The following is a 17,696-nucleotide window of genomic DNA, read 5'->3' on the forward strand; positions in this document are numbered from 1 at the left end:
GGAGCCGGGCCTGGCCCTGTGGAGCTCCACGGAGCAGCAGCGGCAGCGGAGCCTGGCCTGGCCCTGTGGAGCTCCACGGAGCAGCAGCGGCAGCGGAGCCTGGCCTGGCCCTGTGGAGCTCCACGGAGCAGCAGCGGCAGCGGAGCCTGGCCTGGCTCTGTGGAGCTCCACAGCGCAGCAGCGGCAGCGGAGCGGTCCTGGCACGCCCCCTGCCGGGCCCGCCCGCGCCTCTCGGCCTGCTCCCGGCTCGATCCCTGCCCGGAATTCCCGGGAAGCCAGGGATCCCAGGGGCTGGTTGTCCCGCCGGGAAGCAGGGCTGGTTTATCACGGAAGTTAAAATATCACTCTGTTAGTTGATTTTTTATCATTATCGTCACTGTAGGATTCGGCTCTTAACGAGCTTCAAACTGCCAGGCCTTTTCTTCCCGGAGGGAAAAGGGCAGGAATTTAAGCTCCGTTTTAATCGAAGAAAAGAGAAAACAGTTTAAAAATTGGGGCTTTTGTGGTAGAGACTCCAGGTAGGAGCTAAGTGTGCCTGTGGCTGTCAGCCGCATCCTCGTTGTCAAACTAATGCGAGGGGAAGTTTGATAACCCCGCAGGTAAAAGCCCTTGGATTTTGATTTTGAAATTCCGATAAAATTCGAGCGCTCCCGTTTTGAGGCAGGGAGATGTTTTGCGGGATATGACATCTCTCCGTCTCCTACTTTCTGTCCTAATGCCTTATCATAGTTGTTGATGTGTGCCTGTCAGCGCAGCGAGAGGGATTTTTTCATGTCTGAGTAGTCACCTTAATGATAGCAGATGGAAACGCCACGGGGGGCCCGAGCCCATCACACTGTCATTGTCACACGCTGCCCTGACCCGCTTCCACTCCTCCGTTTTTTTGTCCCTTTTTAAAGGAGAAATGGATGGTAATTGAAAAGGATCTTAAGCAAGACTTAGGAAGCTGCAGACAACGCGATTCCCCCGCTCGCTCTCTCTCTCTCCCTCTCGCTCTGTTTTCACAAATAAAGTCTTAACCTCTTAAGCACCAATAAGAGCAGAAAGCAAGCTAAATTGGTAAAGCTTTATAAAGATCGGGCTGCCAAAGCTTTCTCCTTTCCCTCCTCGGGATGCATCCGAGCTGTGTTCCGTCCTTAGCGTGGTTTATTTCCTTCAATGTATCTTTTATTTGCACAGATTTATCGATTTTCCAAGGATAAATATACAAGCACTATCAATTCTTTGCTGTGCTATGTGTCTTGGTCATGTCAAGAAGCTTCTAGGCTCATGTCTAAAAGTAGTTGTAAAGACCCATAAACTAAAACTAGTTGTAAAGACTCATTCTGTGTTGTTTGCTTGATTATTTTTTATTTGGATTTGTTCACAATTATTTTTTATTAGGATTCTCGAATCTGATTTGCGAAATCAGATTTCTTTGTGTGAAGTTACGATCAGGGAGAAATCACATTTTGGTTTTAGTAATGTTTTTAGCTAAGAAAAGCCGTAAAATCATTACAACTTGAAGAAAGTGGTGTGTCAATGGGATAGTGGAAGAAAGTGTTAGTTATGTACAAACTTCTGTCTAATATCATGTGATATTAAAATACCCTTCATATCTCCAGAGGAAAAATTACAAGCTCTCAATTGTACTGGAGCACAAATAAACTTCAGAAAGCCAGGGCTGTGAGGTTTTACAGTGAAGAGACCACTTCTGAAGTGTGCAGAAACTTTGTACATGGATTTGAGTCTCCCTTTTGTCATACAGAAATAACATTCCTTTTTTTTTCTTTTTCAGTTTTAAATATTAAAAACAAAAAATAGGCCAAATACCTTTTGAAATGCATCTTTTTTATCAACCTCAGAGCTATTAAATCAAATTATTGAGTATTTTGGCTTCTTTCTTAAGTTGAAGTGGAATCATACAGTAATTATCTTCATTGTTACTCAGAGGCCGAATGGAAGTGAAGAAAAGCATCAAAGCCAAGTTAATTTCCTAAAATCTTGGATGAAAGCAAGTTCAGGATGCAGGAGAAGCAATTAAATAATTTTGTAGGCCGTCCCATTTAAATGAAAATGACACACTATGAGGGGTGAGCTGGCTTGTTTTATTTTTGTGGGGGTTTGTTTGTTAATTTTTAGTGCTACAGTGAAATGCCTCCAACTGCTGAATTTAATGTGATAAGTGATGAGGCACTTTTGAAAAAGCTCCTTGGTACCTGTCTGAATCCTTAGACAATGAGTTACCTTTAAAAGCCTGGCTGTGATCAAGCTAATTGAGTTTTTTAAAAATCAATTTAATTGATTTTAAAATTTTTTTTTAAAGCCTGTCCTAAATCTAGATTCAGTAATACTCTGGGTAAATTCAGAATCAATTAGAATTGGAGAATAGGCTAAAAATTTCTCAGTGGCAAATCTTCCAGTCATTGTTCAGAAAAGATTCTTACTGAAACATACAATTTATTTAATTTTTTTTACTTTTGTACTTGGTATAAGCCAATTTGGCTCTTTCTTACACCAGGAAAGGATTGCTCTGTCTATTCTCTCATCCATACTCAAATGACCTGGGTTAAACCAATAAAATCTATTGATTCATAATTCAGTGAAAATCAGAGGTGGATTATTATATGATTTTTAATGAGTAGCTATGGTATTCTAATTTCAAAAGCAGTTTTTCTGTCTCTCCTCTCTCCTCTCCCATCAATTTATGATTGGTTTACTCAGAAGGAAATCCATGTATCGAGCAAATAACTTGTTCTATGTTTTACAATTTATAAATTTATATTGTACACGTTTTGCTATGTTTCTGTTAGTGTCTTATGAAATTATATTTCAATCCATTGAATCTCACTGTAAAGTTAAACTGACAACTAATACTGGCTAATTTCACCCCAGTTAATTAAAAGTGGGTTTGTTTAGTTTATAAGTTAAGCTGTTTTCTCAATAACCCTGCAGTAAAATCCAAAATAGCACATAATCGCTAGGAAAAAAAAGAGGATTTAAAAATCAAACAAAAAGCTTCCTCACCCAAAAACCCAAAGAAGCTCCCAAAACATTTACTTTCTGATTATCTGCTTGAAATAACCAAATCCACAGCAGGAAAATAAATGCCAGTGTGGTGGGAATCATTTAGGCCAAAATAAAATGTACACAGTGGAAAGCGTTGAAGGAAAATACATGGAATATGATTTATTAAAATTTGTCTTTTCATAGCTCTGACTTGTATCTGAAACAAATCAATGAATTTCAGACAAGTCTCTTAAAATATCCTTTAATTGAAAGAGAACACCTTGTTCCTACTTTTCTAATTTTTTCAGGTATATGAAAAATATATTACTGTTAAAATATATTAAAATATAGTACTAAATAATATTAAATATATATTATATAAATATATAGAATATATAATATATAAATAATATTAAAATATATTACTAAATCATATATATAAATAAAGAGAAATATTTTTCTATATAAAATATATAAGATATTTTATAAATATATATTTATGTATATATTTATAAATATATAAATATAAAAATATATATAAATATATATATTAAATAATAGATATTACTAAATAATATTAAAATATTATTAAAATATATACTGTTCAGTGTAATAGGTCACTAAACACTAACAGCTTTCAGCAGAAATTTTCTCACTGTATTCAGGTAAAGAATGTTAGAATACCCATGGTTTCCTAAAGACATTTACAACGTTTATAAATCACAAGTAGCAGCACCATATGTAGTTCAAGTCCGTCTCTTTATGAGCAGTTTTCATTTCTGGCAGTGTAAAAGCAGCACAAAGACACCACTCCCATGGAATGATTCCCCACACCCTGTGGGTTAGGGAAGACACAAATCTGGCTGCTGGCAGGTGTCTGGGTGGGAAGCACCTGAGCTAATCCCAGCCAGGCTCCAGCTCGGGCGTTTTCTGCCCACCACATAAAAAACGCAAGCCAGGTGTTGGTATTTCCTCCCTTAATTCACTCTGCTGCCATGTGGGCTGGCTCTGTGAGGATAATCTCATTACTGGCTTTGCAGCTGTTTGATTTTACCCAAAGGTCAGCTTTGATGTGATTTCTATATCCAGGTCTCCCTTAAATCACGTTCTGAGGGTGACCCTTGGCGCAGCGGCCGCGGCTGGAAACGGTGATGTTACAGTTTATTTACACAACTTCCCCGAGCCCTCATTTTTATCTGCTGATTGGATGTGACAAGTGCAGTAATTCCTACTTTGTCAAAGTTCTCTGATATAATAGAGTAATTGGGCTTAGAGGAGCAGGGGGCGGGGGAAAGAGACTTAAATGGAAAAATTCAAAGAGTGAAAAGCTAGCCTTGGGAATGAATTTCCCTATTGGAGGTAATTGCTGGCTGGTAACAATGTACCACAATGCAAAGAATTTTTATACCTGTTGAAACAATGAAAATCTGGTGAAAAACTAAACTTGTATTAGAGTATATCCTACAATAAATAGGAATACAAACGCCATAATATTCATAAAATTTCTACCGTGAAAATACCCTTTTATTTTCTGCTTTCAAGTGTATAATTACTAAACATTCTTTTCCATTTTTGCTTTGATAATGATTGATTTCTACTGTTCTAACTTTTATACCTGTTGAAACAATGAAAATCTGGCAAAAAAACTAAACTTGTAACAGGGTATATGCTACAATAAACAGGAATACAAACTCTATAAAATTTCTCCAGTGAAAATACCCATTTTTTCCCTGCTTTCAAGTGTATGATTACTAAACATTATTTTCATGTTACTTTTGCTTTGATGATGATTAATCTCTACTGTTCTAATTTTTTATACCTGTTGAAACAATGAAAATCTGGTGAAGAAACTAAACTTGTAACAGGGTATGTCCTACAATAAATAGGAATACAAACTCTATAAACTTTCTCCAGTGAAAATAACCTTTTATTTCCTGCTTTCAAGTGTATAATTACTAAATATTCTTTCCCACTTTTGCTTTGATAATGATTAATTTTTACTGCTCTAACTAATTTTTTTACCTGTTGAAACAGTGAAAATCTGGTGAAAAACTAAATTTGTATCAAAGTATATCCTACATTAAATAGGAATACAAACTCCATAAAATTCATAAAGTTTCTCCAGTGAAAATGCCCATTTTTTCCTGCTTTCAAGTGTATAATTACTAAATATCCTTTCCCACTTTTGCTTTGATAATGATTAATTTTTACTGCTCTAACTAATTTTTATACCTGTTGAAACAATGAAAATCTGGTGAAAAACTAAATTTGTATCAGAGTATATCCTACAATAAATAGGAATACAAACTCCATAAAATTTCTCCAGTGAAAATACCCTTTTTGTTTTCCTGTTTTCAAGTGTGTAATTATCAAATATTCTTTTCATGTTACTTCTGCTTTGATAACAATTAATCTCTACTGTTCTGGCTGATTTTTATACCTGTTGAAACAACGAAAATCTGGTGAAAAACTAATCTTGTAAGAGAGTGTGTCCTACAATAAATAGGAGTATTATCTCCATTCCTGGCTACAACAGTACAATAGGTTATTTCAATTCAGTGCTTACTGGAAATTAAGGAACAAAATGACACTTGTTTTGACATTTGCTCAAAGGTATCTTAAGCAAAAAGAACCAATAGCATAAACCTGAGGCTACATGAGTTTAATAATGCCTTGTGATGTCTCATGTGCACTTTTGTCTCTGTACAACCTCGATCCTGTGAGTGCTTGGGCCTCCAGGTTGTGAGCAGTCAATGCTGGGCATTTGATCAGCTTCACTCATTTTCAGGATGATGCTTCTGTGGTTCCAACAAGCAGCCATAAGTGTATGTGAGCTTGCAGAATCAGGATCTATATTAAATCCTGTTATATGTGCCTTTTGAGTCTTTAGTACTAGCCAAGAAAGACAACTGTAATAACCCAAATTTAAGTCTTTCATTGCTATTGCTCACTTGCTGGCTTTTTAAAGAACAGTTGAGATTTGCACAAGCAAATTTGTTTTTATACCATTATTTAACCTCCTATTTGTGTGTGTGCAACAAGTAGTCATAATGTTTCTTGGGTAAAAATTAAACTCATGTTAAATAAAGAGGCCATTTATCCCTAAGAACAGGTAATGGACTAGAATTGATTACCATAGTGGCATAAAGTAGTTCTCTACTGTGAGTTATCTGGGCTGCTTCTGTATTTACCTGAGTAATAAGGTGAGCACCCATTTGTAAAGAGCTATCAATTTCATCCCGAAGTCAGTTTCTGGACAGGTTTCCTGCAATGCACTCCACTGGTGTTTATTTCTGAGCACAGCTGGAGCTGGATTGCCCAGAGGTTGCTGTCCCAAGTGATCTGAGGTGACCCTCCCTTCCGTGGCTGTTCCTGACCAAAAGGAGAAGCCAGCTGGCTTCTCTTGGAGGAATGTCCCCAGTTTTGGTCAGAGGGTCTCTACCCAGACGTTTGTCACCATGGCCACAGCACCACAATCCCTTTTGGAGGAATTCCCAGTTTGAATCCATAACTGTACAACTCAGACGGCAGCACTGGGGCTGCTGGGTCCCCTTCTCAGTGGGGTGCAAGTGATGACTCAGTGATGAAAAGTGATGACTTTTATATTTTTATTTTTCACATTCTGTGCTGCTTTAGTGTGTGGGTCTGGGCTTCACATTCAGGGATGGTGAGCTCTGTGCACAGAGCAGGGAGACAAAACAATTCCTGCTCCAGCTGGGCACCAAGGACAAATGATCCCAATCTCAGCCCCAGAGCACAAACCCCGTGGGCTGCAGAGAGAAAAACAAGCAGGGTGGGAGTGCCTGGGCTAAAGCTGGAATGGGACAATGAACTGCAAGGTGCAAATGGAGCAGAACTGATCCCAGGGAGAGAGCCCGGGAGCGCTCGTGCATTTTGGGGCCATTTTGGGTCATCTTGGGTGCAGCCCTGGCTGGGCTCTGGTGCTGCCCAAGGTGGATCCATGGAGGAGATGCTTTGAATCAATCCCTGCTTTATTCTGTAGCTCTGTCCTGCCTCTGCTCTAGGGCAGCCTGCTCAAGGCATCACAGGGAGGGTGCAAGCAGAAAATGGAGTGATTAATACCTCCACTGCTTGAAGACTTGAGTTTTACCCAGCTTCATTTTGGAAACAGAATAGTGATTTGCTTAGCAATTTTTTCAATAGACCACTTAAATGCTGTTTATTTTGCAGTGGTTCTACATTTTGTCATCTCACAGTGATCCAATATATCTCAGAGTTGTTATCTGGAACATTTGAATATTCCAAATTCCAATATGTTATATAGTGAAAGGAATAGCTAACACAAACTTAAAAAACAGAAATTGTGCTTGTATGTTCTGGCTTTGATATTAGAAAACAGGATGAAAGGATCCACAGTTGTGCCCCTGGAATGAACACTATATCATACATTGTGATGTCTTCAAGAGGGGCCCTTTGAAGCTAAATTTGGGATAAAGGTGCCAGGTACAGTATATTTTTATCCTCAGAAGCTTCGAGTTCAGTGAGGTACAGAAAACACTAAGAGGATTACACTAAGAGGGGATGCATGTTCTGGATGTGTGTGCTTTAAAAACATCTTCAGATTTAGGTATTAGAGCTGAGCCCCTGGCTGTTGCTTTTAATCTTTTATTGCCAAATGAAACCTCTCCAGCAGAGGAGAATTCAGGGTGTATAATCCTTGTCTATAAGCCTGGGATTGTAGCTAACCTTGACAATTACAGCCTGTTGTCCTTTTATCACTCAGGAAGATCAGCCCTAAACCAGCAAGTTGGGATAGACAATTGCCAGCTGATGTAATCCCTCAGAATTTTATCAGATGTTTTGGGGTCTTTTAGAGGCTTGAGGGGAGAGTTCTTTTTGGGGTCTGGGTTTTGTAGAGTTCAGCAGTCTTTTTATGCTAAGATTTAGAAGCATTGTTGTGCACACTTCTGTGTCCTTGATCTGTTGCCGAATGAGGAACAATTTAAATTTGTCCCTAAAGATTATTAATTTCTTTCATTCAGACCAGGAAATTTTCAGTGTTTTGCCTAATTCAAGTCTGATTTTCCATTATACTCTTACATTTTATGTATAACCATTCAACACTCAAGGCATTCTAAACAGGAGAAAGCATAATAGAGGAAAATAATTGAGACCCATTTATGAGTTAAACACATTAAGTAGAACTTTGATCCTTTACTGTGAGTACTTTGTCAAACTATTGTTATTAGAATAAATTTTTGTTAATATAAAAAAATAGGAAAAAAAAACTTCACTGCCTGCAGTTTTGATTTCACTGCACTGGCATTATTTTTGAAGCCTTTCCCCTAATATTTTGTAATATTACAAGGTTTTTCTTTGCTAAATTTTATTCTCTAATTGGTTTATTCTCTTAGGCTTTCATTAAATGCCTAATACTCTTTTCTAAGTTTTACAAATTAACTTAAGAAAATTTGATGTTTAACTTATGAATGTTTAGTGAAAACTCAGAAGTGTCATTATGGCACCCTGTCTGTCATGTGTGGTACAATAGTTTTGCATGACACAATAAAACAATCTGTGTAATTTTTCTTGCTGTTTGCAAACTTGACAAACTTTTTGAGCTTTGTTTGCAATTTTGACTGTTCTATCTCATCTAATTCCCCTATAATTGATAGGATGCTAGTCTTGAAGAAGCTTTAAAATTAATTGAAAAATTTTAAGCCCCTAAAACAAAGTTAACAGTAATTTTTTAAATGCCCATGGAAAGGCAACAAGAAGAGATGATTTTACTTCGACTGTATTTGCGCTCTTGCTGGATTTTGGCTATTTCTCTCACAACAATCAGGGTGGATTCTTCAAAGTTGAAAAGGTTGAACTAATTTGAATTTCAAAGAGAATTGAATGTTATAATGTGAGAGTTTATGCTAGGCAGGAAAAATAATTTCTCAGGCTAAGAAGAAATAAGATATTCTCTTTAGTTTAGCTGCTATGAAGTAAAGTCTAGTTTCTGTAATTTTGCCTGTGTGATGAATATGAAAGCCATCGTGGGGAAAAACAATCTTAAAGTGCTTCTAGTGGAAATAACCTTTCCTTTTCCTTTTGTTTTCCCCCTTTCCTTTTTCCTTTCCTTTCCTTTCCTTTCCTTTCCCTTTCCCTTTCCCTTTCCCTTTCCCTTTCCCTTTCCCTTTCCCTTTCCCTTTCCCTTTCCCTTTCCCTTTCCCTTTCCTTTCTTTTCCTTTCCCCTTTTCCTTTCCCCTTTTCCTTTCCCCTTTTCCTTTCCCCTTTTCCTTTTCTCCTCTTTCCTTTCCTTTGTTCTTTTCCCTGTACTCTGATCCAGTGACACAAAAAGCATTACTGTGCATGGAAGGAACTGTGGTGTCTAAGCCTTGTGGTCATGGAAGTGTAAGATGATGACAGAAAATAATCATATGGGAAATAAAGATAGAACTGAAAATTTCTGGCTGATCTTTCTTGAAAAAGACATGGCAGAAAAATAACACTGGAATTTCAGGTAATTTCCTGTCCTTATGAATGCTCTGTAAACACCATAAGGAACAGAAACATTAGCTGAAAATCAGACAATTCCTAAACTACAAACCTGTTAGAAATTGCTCCCACTCCTGTCTGATTTTAAACTTTATTCACTTAAAATACCTCTTTACAACTATTCAGGTCTTCTGGTAAAGTAAGTTTTCCTACATCAGTAAGTTTTCCCTGGGAAGGCTTAAGTTAGTAGAGAGTTCACTTGATTCTAGGGTTCTATTCCAAATATCTTTTGGTCAAAATCAAGATTCAGCATTAGATTTGATTTCTGAGGGGTTTTTCCCCTCTGTAACCCAGCCCTGTGTTCCCATCACGTTTTGTTGTGTAGCTTTGGAACCCCTGATGGAGCCTTGCAATACCTGTGGGAGGTTAGCAGTGAGAGGAACCCACGGGCCCTTGGGAGGCCAGTGCTGGGGGAACGAAAGACAAAATTTGAAAGGGAAACTTTGGTGATTGCGGGATGAGAAGTGTCCATTAAGGATGATTAAACATTGAAAAAAGGCACCAGAAGGGTTATGGAACCTCAGTCCTTGGAGTTCTCAGCACCTGAAAGAACTCACCATGGAGAAACGAGGCTTCAAGGCAAGGCTGTCCCAGCTCTGAGCAGCACTTGGGAGCAGACAAACTCCTCAAGTCCCTTGCACCATGAATGATTCTGTGACTTAATCTTCCTTCTTTTTTTTTTCTTTTTTTTTTCCCCTCTCCCATTTCTCACCACAACCTTACAGGAGCATTTTTTGAAGCAATGGAGCTGATGAGATCCCTCCATTTCCCTGGGGCTTTCTGCTCTGCTAGGATGTGCATGGGGTAAAACAGGGCCTGTGCCATCCTTTGAACTGGACTGCCCACTTGGACCAAACAGGGAGAATTGAGGGCCAAACAGAGAGAATTACTGGCCATACAGAATTGTTGGCGAAATGGACAATTTCTGGCCAAATAGGAAGAATTACTGGCCAAAAATGGAGAATTACTGACCAAACAGGGAGAATTACTGACCATGCAGAATTGATGGCCAAAAAGGGAGAATTGCTGACCAAATAAAGAATTACTGACCAAAAAAAGGAGAATTGCTGGCCAAACAGGAAGAATTACTGACCAAACAGGGAGAATTACTGGCCAAACAGGGAGAATTACTGACCATACAGAATTGCTGACCAAAACCAGAGAATTACTGGCCAAACTGGGAGAATTACTGGCCAAAAACGGAGAATTGCTGGCCTAACAGAAGGAATTGCTGGCCAAAAATGGAGAATTACTGACCAAACTGGGAGAATTACTGACCATGCAGAATTTCTGGCCAAACAGGGAGAATTGCTGGCCAAACAGAGAATTACTGACTAAAAAGGGAGAATTGATGGCCAAAAAAGGAGAATTACTGACCAAGCTGGGAGAATTGCTGGCTGTTCTCTCAACTGACAGCAGAGTGAGTGAATTTGAACAAGAGTTGAGATCTAAATTTCTAGGGGGAAGGGTCAAGACTGGGTCCTGGATACCAAGTTGTCAGCTAGCACAGAATAATAATTTTATTTCTTGGCAGGGACCCTGTTGGAGAGATGGAAATGGGACAGAAATTACCACTGCTGTCCTCTTCTTGACTTCTTGCTGAGCAGTGTAGCAGAGTCAGATGCCATAAATTGCAAATGTGAAGAACTTCAAATGAACTCATGAAGAAAAGGAGAAACCTGGCTTTTGCTACTTTATCATGCACTTTAATTGAAAACAAATGTATTTAACCTCTTTGAAAGCCTGTAAAAGCCTTGGAATATAAAAAAACTGGAGTGCATTTAAATTTTTTTTTCTACATGAAAACCAGGTGATATTTCAGCCTAAAATCAAAATAATTTTGTGATTTAATTTTTTAAAAAGTGTGTTACATAGCAGAAATTATTAAAGCCTTGCTTAGCCCACAGTCAAATGCTGAAGACCTGTTATTGATGTGGTGAATGCTCATTGCTTCCACCACATTATCTACATTGTGAAGCTTCACCTCCTGATGAATGTAACCAGTTGCTGGATGCCAAATCAGCCCTAGCAAGTTCAAGTCCTGTTACACTGACCATTTTTTGGAATTTTATACCTGCCAAGAGTTACAGGACAAACAGCTTGCTCTGGGTGTGTGTGATGTGTGTACACAGCAAGTTGTGCGTCTAAGTGATGTGCAGATTTTAGTTAAATTCCAAATAGTTTGTTTCTGCTATTAAATCTCTTGTCCTGATACACATAAATGGAAATATTCTCCCTGTTGACCTCACATAACTGACCATGCAAAGTCCACTCTACAAAGCTCAGTGTATGGGCTTTCTAAATGAAGCATTTTAGTGGCATTTTCCCTGCAGTTTAAGAGGGACATTCACAGTACTCTTGAAACACATAAAGCAAACTGGATTAGTTTACAATAATCCTATCAAATCTGAATATTGATAGATTTTTGAAATCACCCAAGCACAATTTCTTTTTTTCTTTTTTTTCTTGTTTTTACTTAGGAAAAAAAAGGTAAGCATTTACTGAATTATCTAGTGCTATTGTGAAAGTGACTTAAACTCATTTTAGTAGATGATTTGTTTTATAAATTTGTCTTTGGAAGAGTTCATCTGGTAATACAGCTCTTTTTATGGTTCCAAAATACAATGTCTCTTTTCATTCTCATGCTGTGTTATTCATATCAAATTTGGGTATGATATGACCAATAGTCTTTGAGAAATGAAAATTCTAATCTTTATTATTAAAAGCTTCCCCCTTCCCCCCAGTACTTCAAGGTCTCCCTTTTCATCTTAATATTCTGCTTAACTGACTTTCACCAGTCTTTTTTTTCTTGCAAGAAAACCTTTATTTAATGGAGTTATGAAAAGCAATGTATGCAAAACTTGTAACAGGAAGCTGAAATGGAACCTGGAGCCCTCAGAAGTTGAGTTACACCAGCACAGGGCAGTCTGAAACCTCCCTTGAATCCACCTAAAATGTTTTTGTATGGAAAACTCATGAAACTGGCATTTTTATGGTTCTCAGTATTTCCTTCTTTTTTTCTTCTTTATTTTCCTTCTTTTCCTTCTTTATTTCAATACTGAATTGCTGATCAAACCAGCAATTCAGGACAAACTTAGATGTTTTCATTTCTGCCCTCTGGTAGCAGAAGACAGTGGAATACCTGGGAAAGTTTAGATACAAATCTTTATCAGGACTTGTAAAATCATGTGGCCCAGTACTTGGATATGCTGCTGAAACATTTATTTTCATGCTTAATTGAACAAAATAATGTTTTGCTGGCATTCTGCAGTCCACGGTAAACTTCAATTACATTTTTTTTTATCCCTTGCTGCTCTGTAGTGTGATGTTTTCTGAAACATTCCAGGCTGTATTTGTACAGCAAATGTTTCTTAGAAATTAGAAACTATCTTCTGAGACTGACATTTTCCTAATGTCACCTCTTAATCGGTGGTTCAGAATGGTTATTTATGGTTGTGTAGAAAAAACGCACAAGTAGAAAATGTTCTTAGAAATATGCATCTAGAATTATTATTATATTTATTTTTTTTATTCCTAATCTAGAATAGCTGTTAATGGCATTTTCTACTGCAACTTTTTAAGAAGGACTGAAATATCACTGACAGTGTCCTTTATAAAAATAATTCTTTCCCTTCTTAATTTTTCTCACCTTATAGTCAGTGTAGTAAAATGTTGATGACTAAAGCCTTTAATTGTATTATTGCTAATACAATTGTATTATTGCTAATGGTTAATAAGCCATTCTTATTTTAGAATGGGGTTTAATTAAAAAATACTTTTGAGTTGTTGACCTGTAGCCAAGGTTTAAGTGATCTAATTCTGTAGTAAATATTGCATTCAATGGGAAATAATAATAATATCTGGTATGTAACAGGCTTTTTAAAAAGTAAATCCCATGTTGTAAATGTTGCAGTAAATTTTCGAAGCATTCGAAGCAAAAATACTTCAGACTGGACTTTTGGCATGTTTAACCAATAATTGTTTCAGACTTGGAATAAAACTTTATATTGACCCAAAGAATATGGATTTGTTGCAATCTTTGCAGTTCACTGAACTTTTTTTTTTCCTGTGCATACATATCTCAAGTAAACTCTATGGTTATACCAAGTGACACGTTATGGACCCTAAATCGTTGCACTGTGAAATATGCACAGAAAAAGGACAAATGAAGATATCAGGGGTCTGTTCCATTTCTCACTGAACTGTAAAATGCCACCCTTGTTGTACAGCAGATCACTGCCTCAGAGCAGGGCTCATTGACTGCTAAGTTGTGGGTAGTGTTTCACTTTCTGCAACTGTTAATATCCTGGCTTATCCAGGCATAATGACCTCTCCATTTGTGACACATTGTTGAATTTTCTGGTTCTTTTAACTTATTCAAACCTTTATTTTTTTTTCCTCCTTCTTTTTCTCCATTCATTGGAAGGATTCTGAATTGAGCTGCACTACAGAGGTGCCTCGCTGTTGGTCAGCCAATTGTAGCTGAAATACGTGGTGGTGGCGCATCTGTAAATGAATAAAAACTTAAAAATGTGCAGGAAAGGTGCTCTACATCTGCACTAACCCTTCTTTTATATAGGCTATGTGTTTTGGATAATATTGGGCAACTGCAGTATAGTTTGGTTTCATTAATTCTGATATAGTAAATAATCCATACTGCAACAATCTATATTATGGTATAGCTCGCATTTGATATTCAAACTAATAGGAAGGAAATTCCAAATTTTTAACTAGTCACTAAATTACAATTACCTCTCAATACCTAGGGTACTAAATATTTTAAATGTTGATAGAGATTTGCATTTTTAAAGACTCAAAATATGCAAAAACCCAGGAATTATATGCAGTGTACAACATTTGCTTTCCAGACCTAAATCCAGACCTGGCTTATAATGATTTGAAGTTAGTGGGAGTTAAAATTTTATCTCAGGTTTCAACCAATGCCTATCTATTCTTCTATTGGTTCCCCACCAAAAGAAAAATGTTTATTTTGCTTTTATTTGCACAGGATATTCTGGACAGCTCCAAGTTTTCTCTGGCCCTGTAGAGAGCAAGGTGCAATTGGGAGGGTTGCTTGAGCTGTCTCCAAGGAGTAGAGTCTACAATATGTCAGATGGATAAATATTTTGCTCATCTTCAACATTGTTGGCTCTCTTTTATGTGTTTTTATGTGTTTTTTTTGTGTTTTCTATGCCTTGTTCCCTCACTAAAATCTGTAAATCTTGCCAAACTTCACTGTTGTAATTGAAGAAAACACTTGTCGCTTTCAGAGAACTTTGAAACCAGGGCGCCATATATTGAATAATGGGGAGGATCTAATATTCAATGCTGAAGGCTTTTCTCTTTCTATCAATCAATATTTTTGTCTCAAACATTGAAGTGTTCTGACATTTTTGTAGGTAAATTGAAGCCTCTATGATGTGACAAAATTATATTAAAAAAAGAATATATTTGTAAAAATATATTCATAATATATTTACGAATAAAGGAATATATTCATATAAGTATTTGCTGTCATATCCTTCAAGAGCCTGAAAAAAATCCACTTACTGTCTTTCTATGTGGCTCCTGTAAAAAACACCTGCAAGTATTTAGAGCATTCACTCTAACCAGGCCCAGGCCATGCCAGAATAGTCAAGGGGGAAGATCTGTTAATAAATTAGACCTTGTTGAGCATGATATCTGTCACTGTCATATTTTCTAAATAATCCTCTTTGCCCAGGATTCTTCTCCTGGAAAGCTGAGAAACCTCAGAGGAAAAAAAAAACCAATATTATCTCATTTTCTTCTCCCTGTTTTGCTGCTTTGGAATATGGTCTGGACGTTGTTTACCAACTGGTGAATGTTTGATTGGTTTCATGTGACTTGTTTTAGCTTAATGACCAATCACAGCCAGCTGTGTCGGACTCTGAGGAGTCAGTCACAAGTTTTTATTATCATTCTTGTTAAGCCTTCTGTCTGTATCCTTTCTATATTCTCCAGTATAGTTTTAGTATAGCATTCTTTTAATATATAATGTAACATAACGTAACATAACATAATATAATATAATATCAGCCTTCTGAGAACATAGAGTCAGATTCTCATCTCTCACCTCATCCTGGGGACCCTCACAAACTCTGCAGACATCCTTTGCTAGGATGGATGTGCTCCCAGTGGCACAGCCCCAAGGGTCACCGTGCCTTTTATGCCTGGGCTTTGCGGACAGGAAATGGCTGCACAGGATAGGGTGAATGCTTTACTAGACCATTGGGCACATTGATTTTTATTTTCATGGATATGTAGATCAAATTGAAATAACCTAAAGGGGCTGATGTGATACCCTAGGACTGTTAGGCATGTCAAGATTTGTAGGAAGTCTGCGTCTTTCTGCTTCTCGGTACTCCCTGTAGAAAAATAGCGTGGGGTGTCATTGAGATCTGTCACTGGCTGACACTCAGGGAGAAAAATAACCCCCACTTCTGCCAGCCCTTCCCTAGATGTGTCCCAGCTGAATTGGATTGTGTGCTGGACCTAGTTTGGATTTATTTACATTTAAAGCAAGTGCTGTGCAAGTCAGACACGCAGGATCCCGGCTGGCTGATATATCCTTGAGCAACTGTCTGCATATTGGCATGTGAAGGATTCTTGCTTGCCTGATGGAGGACACTACTTGGGAAATGTGTTTTTGTAAACACCCTGGAACTACAGGGCAAGAACAGCTTCTCTTTGAAGGCTTGATAGAACTGCATTTATTTCGGAAACCTCTGGTCAACTGTCATGTTAGAAAGAAACTATTTATAGAACCATAGAGCATCAAAATACTCAGGGAACAAAGAAATCTGGAAAACTGAAATTAAGGAAAAAAACCAGCATAAACCAAATCCTATTTGAAATTTAGTCTTTGAATTTAAAGATTTTTTTACATTAATATATTTTCACCCTAGGCTCAAAAAATTTTTACATAGATTATGCAGATCTCAGAGAAAGTAGGAATATAAACAGTATTTTAAACATCAGGATCATAAATACTGCTCTGTGTGTGCAGTGCCTTTTCATTTCTTGAACCTGCTTTTCAGTTAAAAAAAAATTAAAGTTATCTTTATACCATACCTTTATATCATACCTTTATGCCATATCTTTATATCACACAAATTCAGCAGATATGTCTGTGGAAATTAAGTTTGGTGACTGTCTGATTTTTTTGTTCAGCTGATATAGATAAAAATAATTTGAAATTTATTTAATGTTGCAGAGCTTGTTAGACTGACAGGGAGATTTCAGTTTTGCCTTACTGTCAGGAATACTTTGTGTCTTCTTGTTAGCATGTCTTGTTCCCAACTTCCACATCTGAGATAAAAATCTTGTCTCTCTCTTGGTATATAAAGACTAGTCAGGGACAACTCATTCACTTTATATAGTTTAACTCATGAGCTGATTTTCACCTCTTCTTTAACCTATAAATAAATAAAATTTGGACTGCTTTCAAGAAGCTTACCAGAAAGTCTTTGCATTCCAATGTGTTAAACTTTCAAAGCTCTGCAATATGTTTTGGTGAACCTTCAGAGGCAGAGGCAATTCTGAGGCTGAAAATCAGGTTGAGGTTATTATTCTGGGGAAATTTATTACATTGTGGGTATTTCAATAACACAGATGGTGAAATAAAATGCCACACACTTATATAGACATGCGAACCTCTGGATTTATCTATACAGTATTTATCTATACATGTTGAGAAAAGGAATGAAGCTCTCCACAGGGCTGGTGGGCAGCCACCAGTGGTGTTCCTGAGGGCCACTTCAGTTCCATTTCATTATCAGTGATCCAAATGCAGGATTTGAATGCAAGTTTGCAGCTGATGTCAACTGGGATGTGCTGTTGACTCTCTTGAAAGATGGGACATCTTGCAGAGGGATCCAGATAGACAGGGGAACTAGACAAATATCAATGGGATGAAGTTTAGCTGTAAGGGGATACAATAGAAGAAAATAAAGGTAAGTAATCTTGCCCCCTAAAGAGTTGCAGCTGAGCAAATTCAGGATGAGGAGCAGGCCTGATGTTAACAGGCCACAGCTGTAGCCAATCAGAAGAATGTTATAAAAGAGTGGATTGGTGGGATCTGGATTCAGCTGGCTGCTGTGAGGACAAGGAAGAGTCAGTGCCTGGAGGAGCTGCCTGCAAGAAACATCAGTGAGGTACAAAACTCTGGCAATATAGAACCC

The sequence above is a fragment of the Melospiza georgiana genome, chromosome 6 (genome assembly GCF_028018845.1).
Source record: "Melospiza georgiana isolate bMelGeo1 chromosome 6, bMelGeo1.pri, whole genome shotgun sequence".
In the NCBI taxonomy this organism is placed as follows: Eukaryota; Metazoa; Chordata; class Aves; order Passeriformes; family Passerellidae; genus Melospiza; species Melospiza georgiana.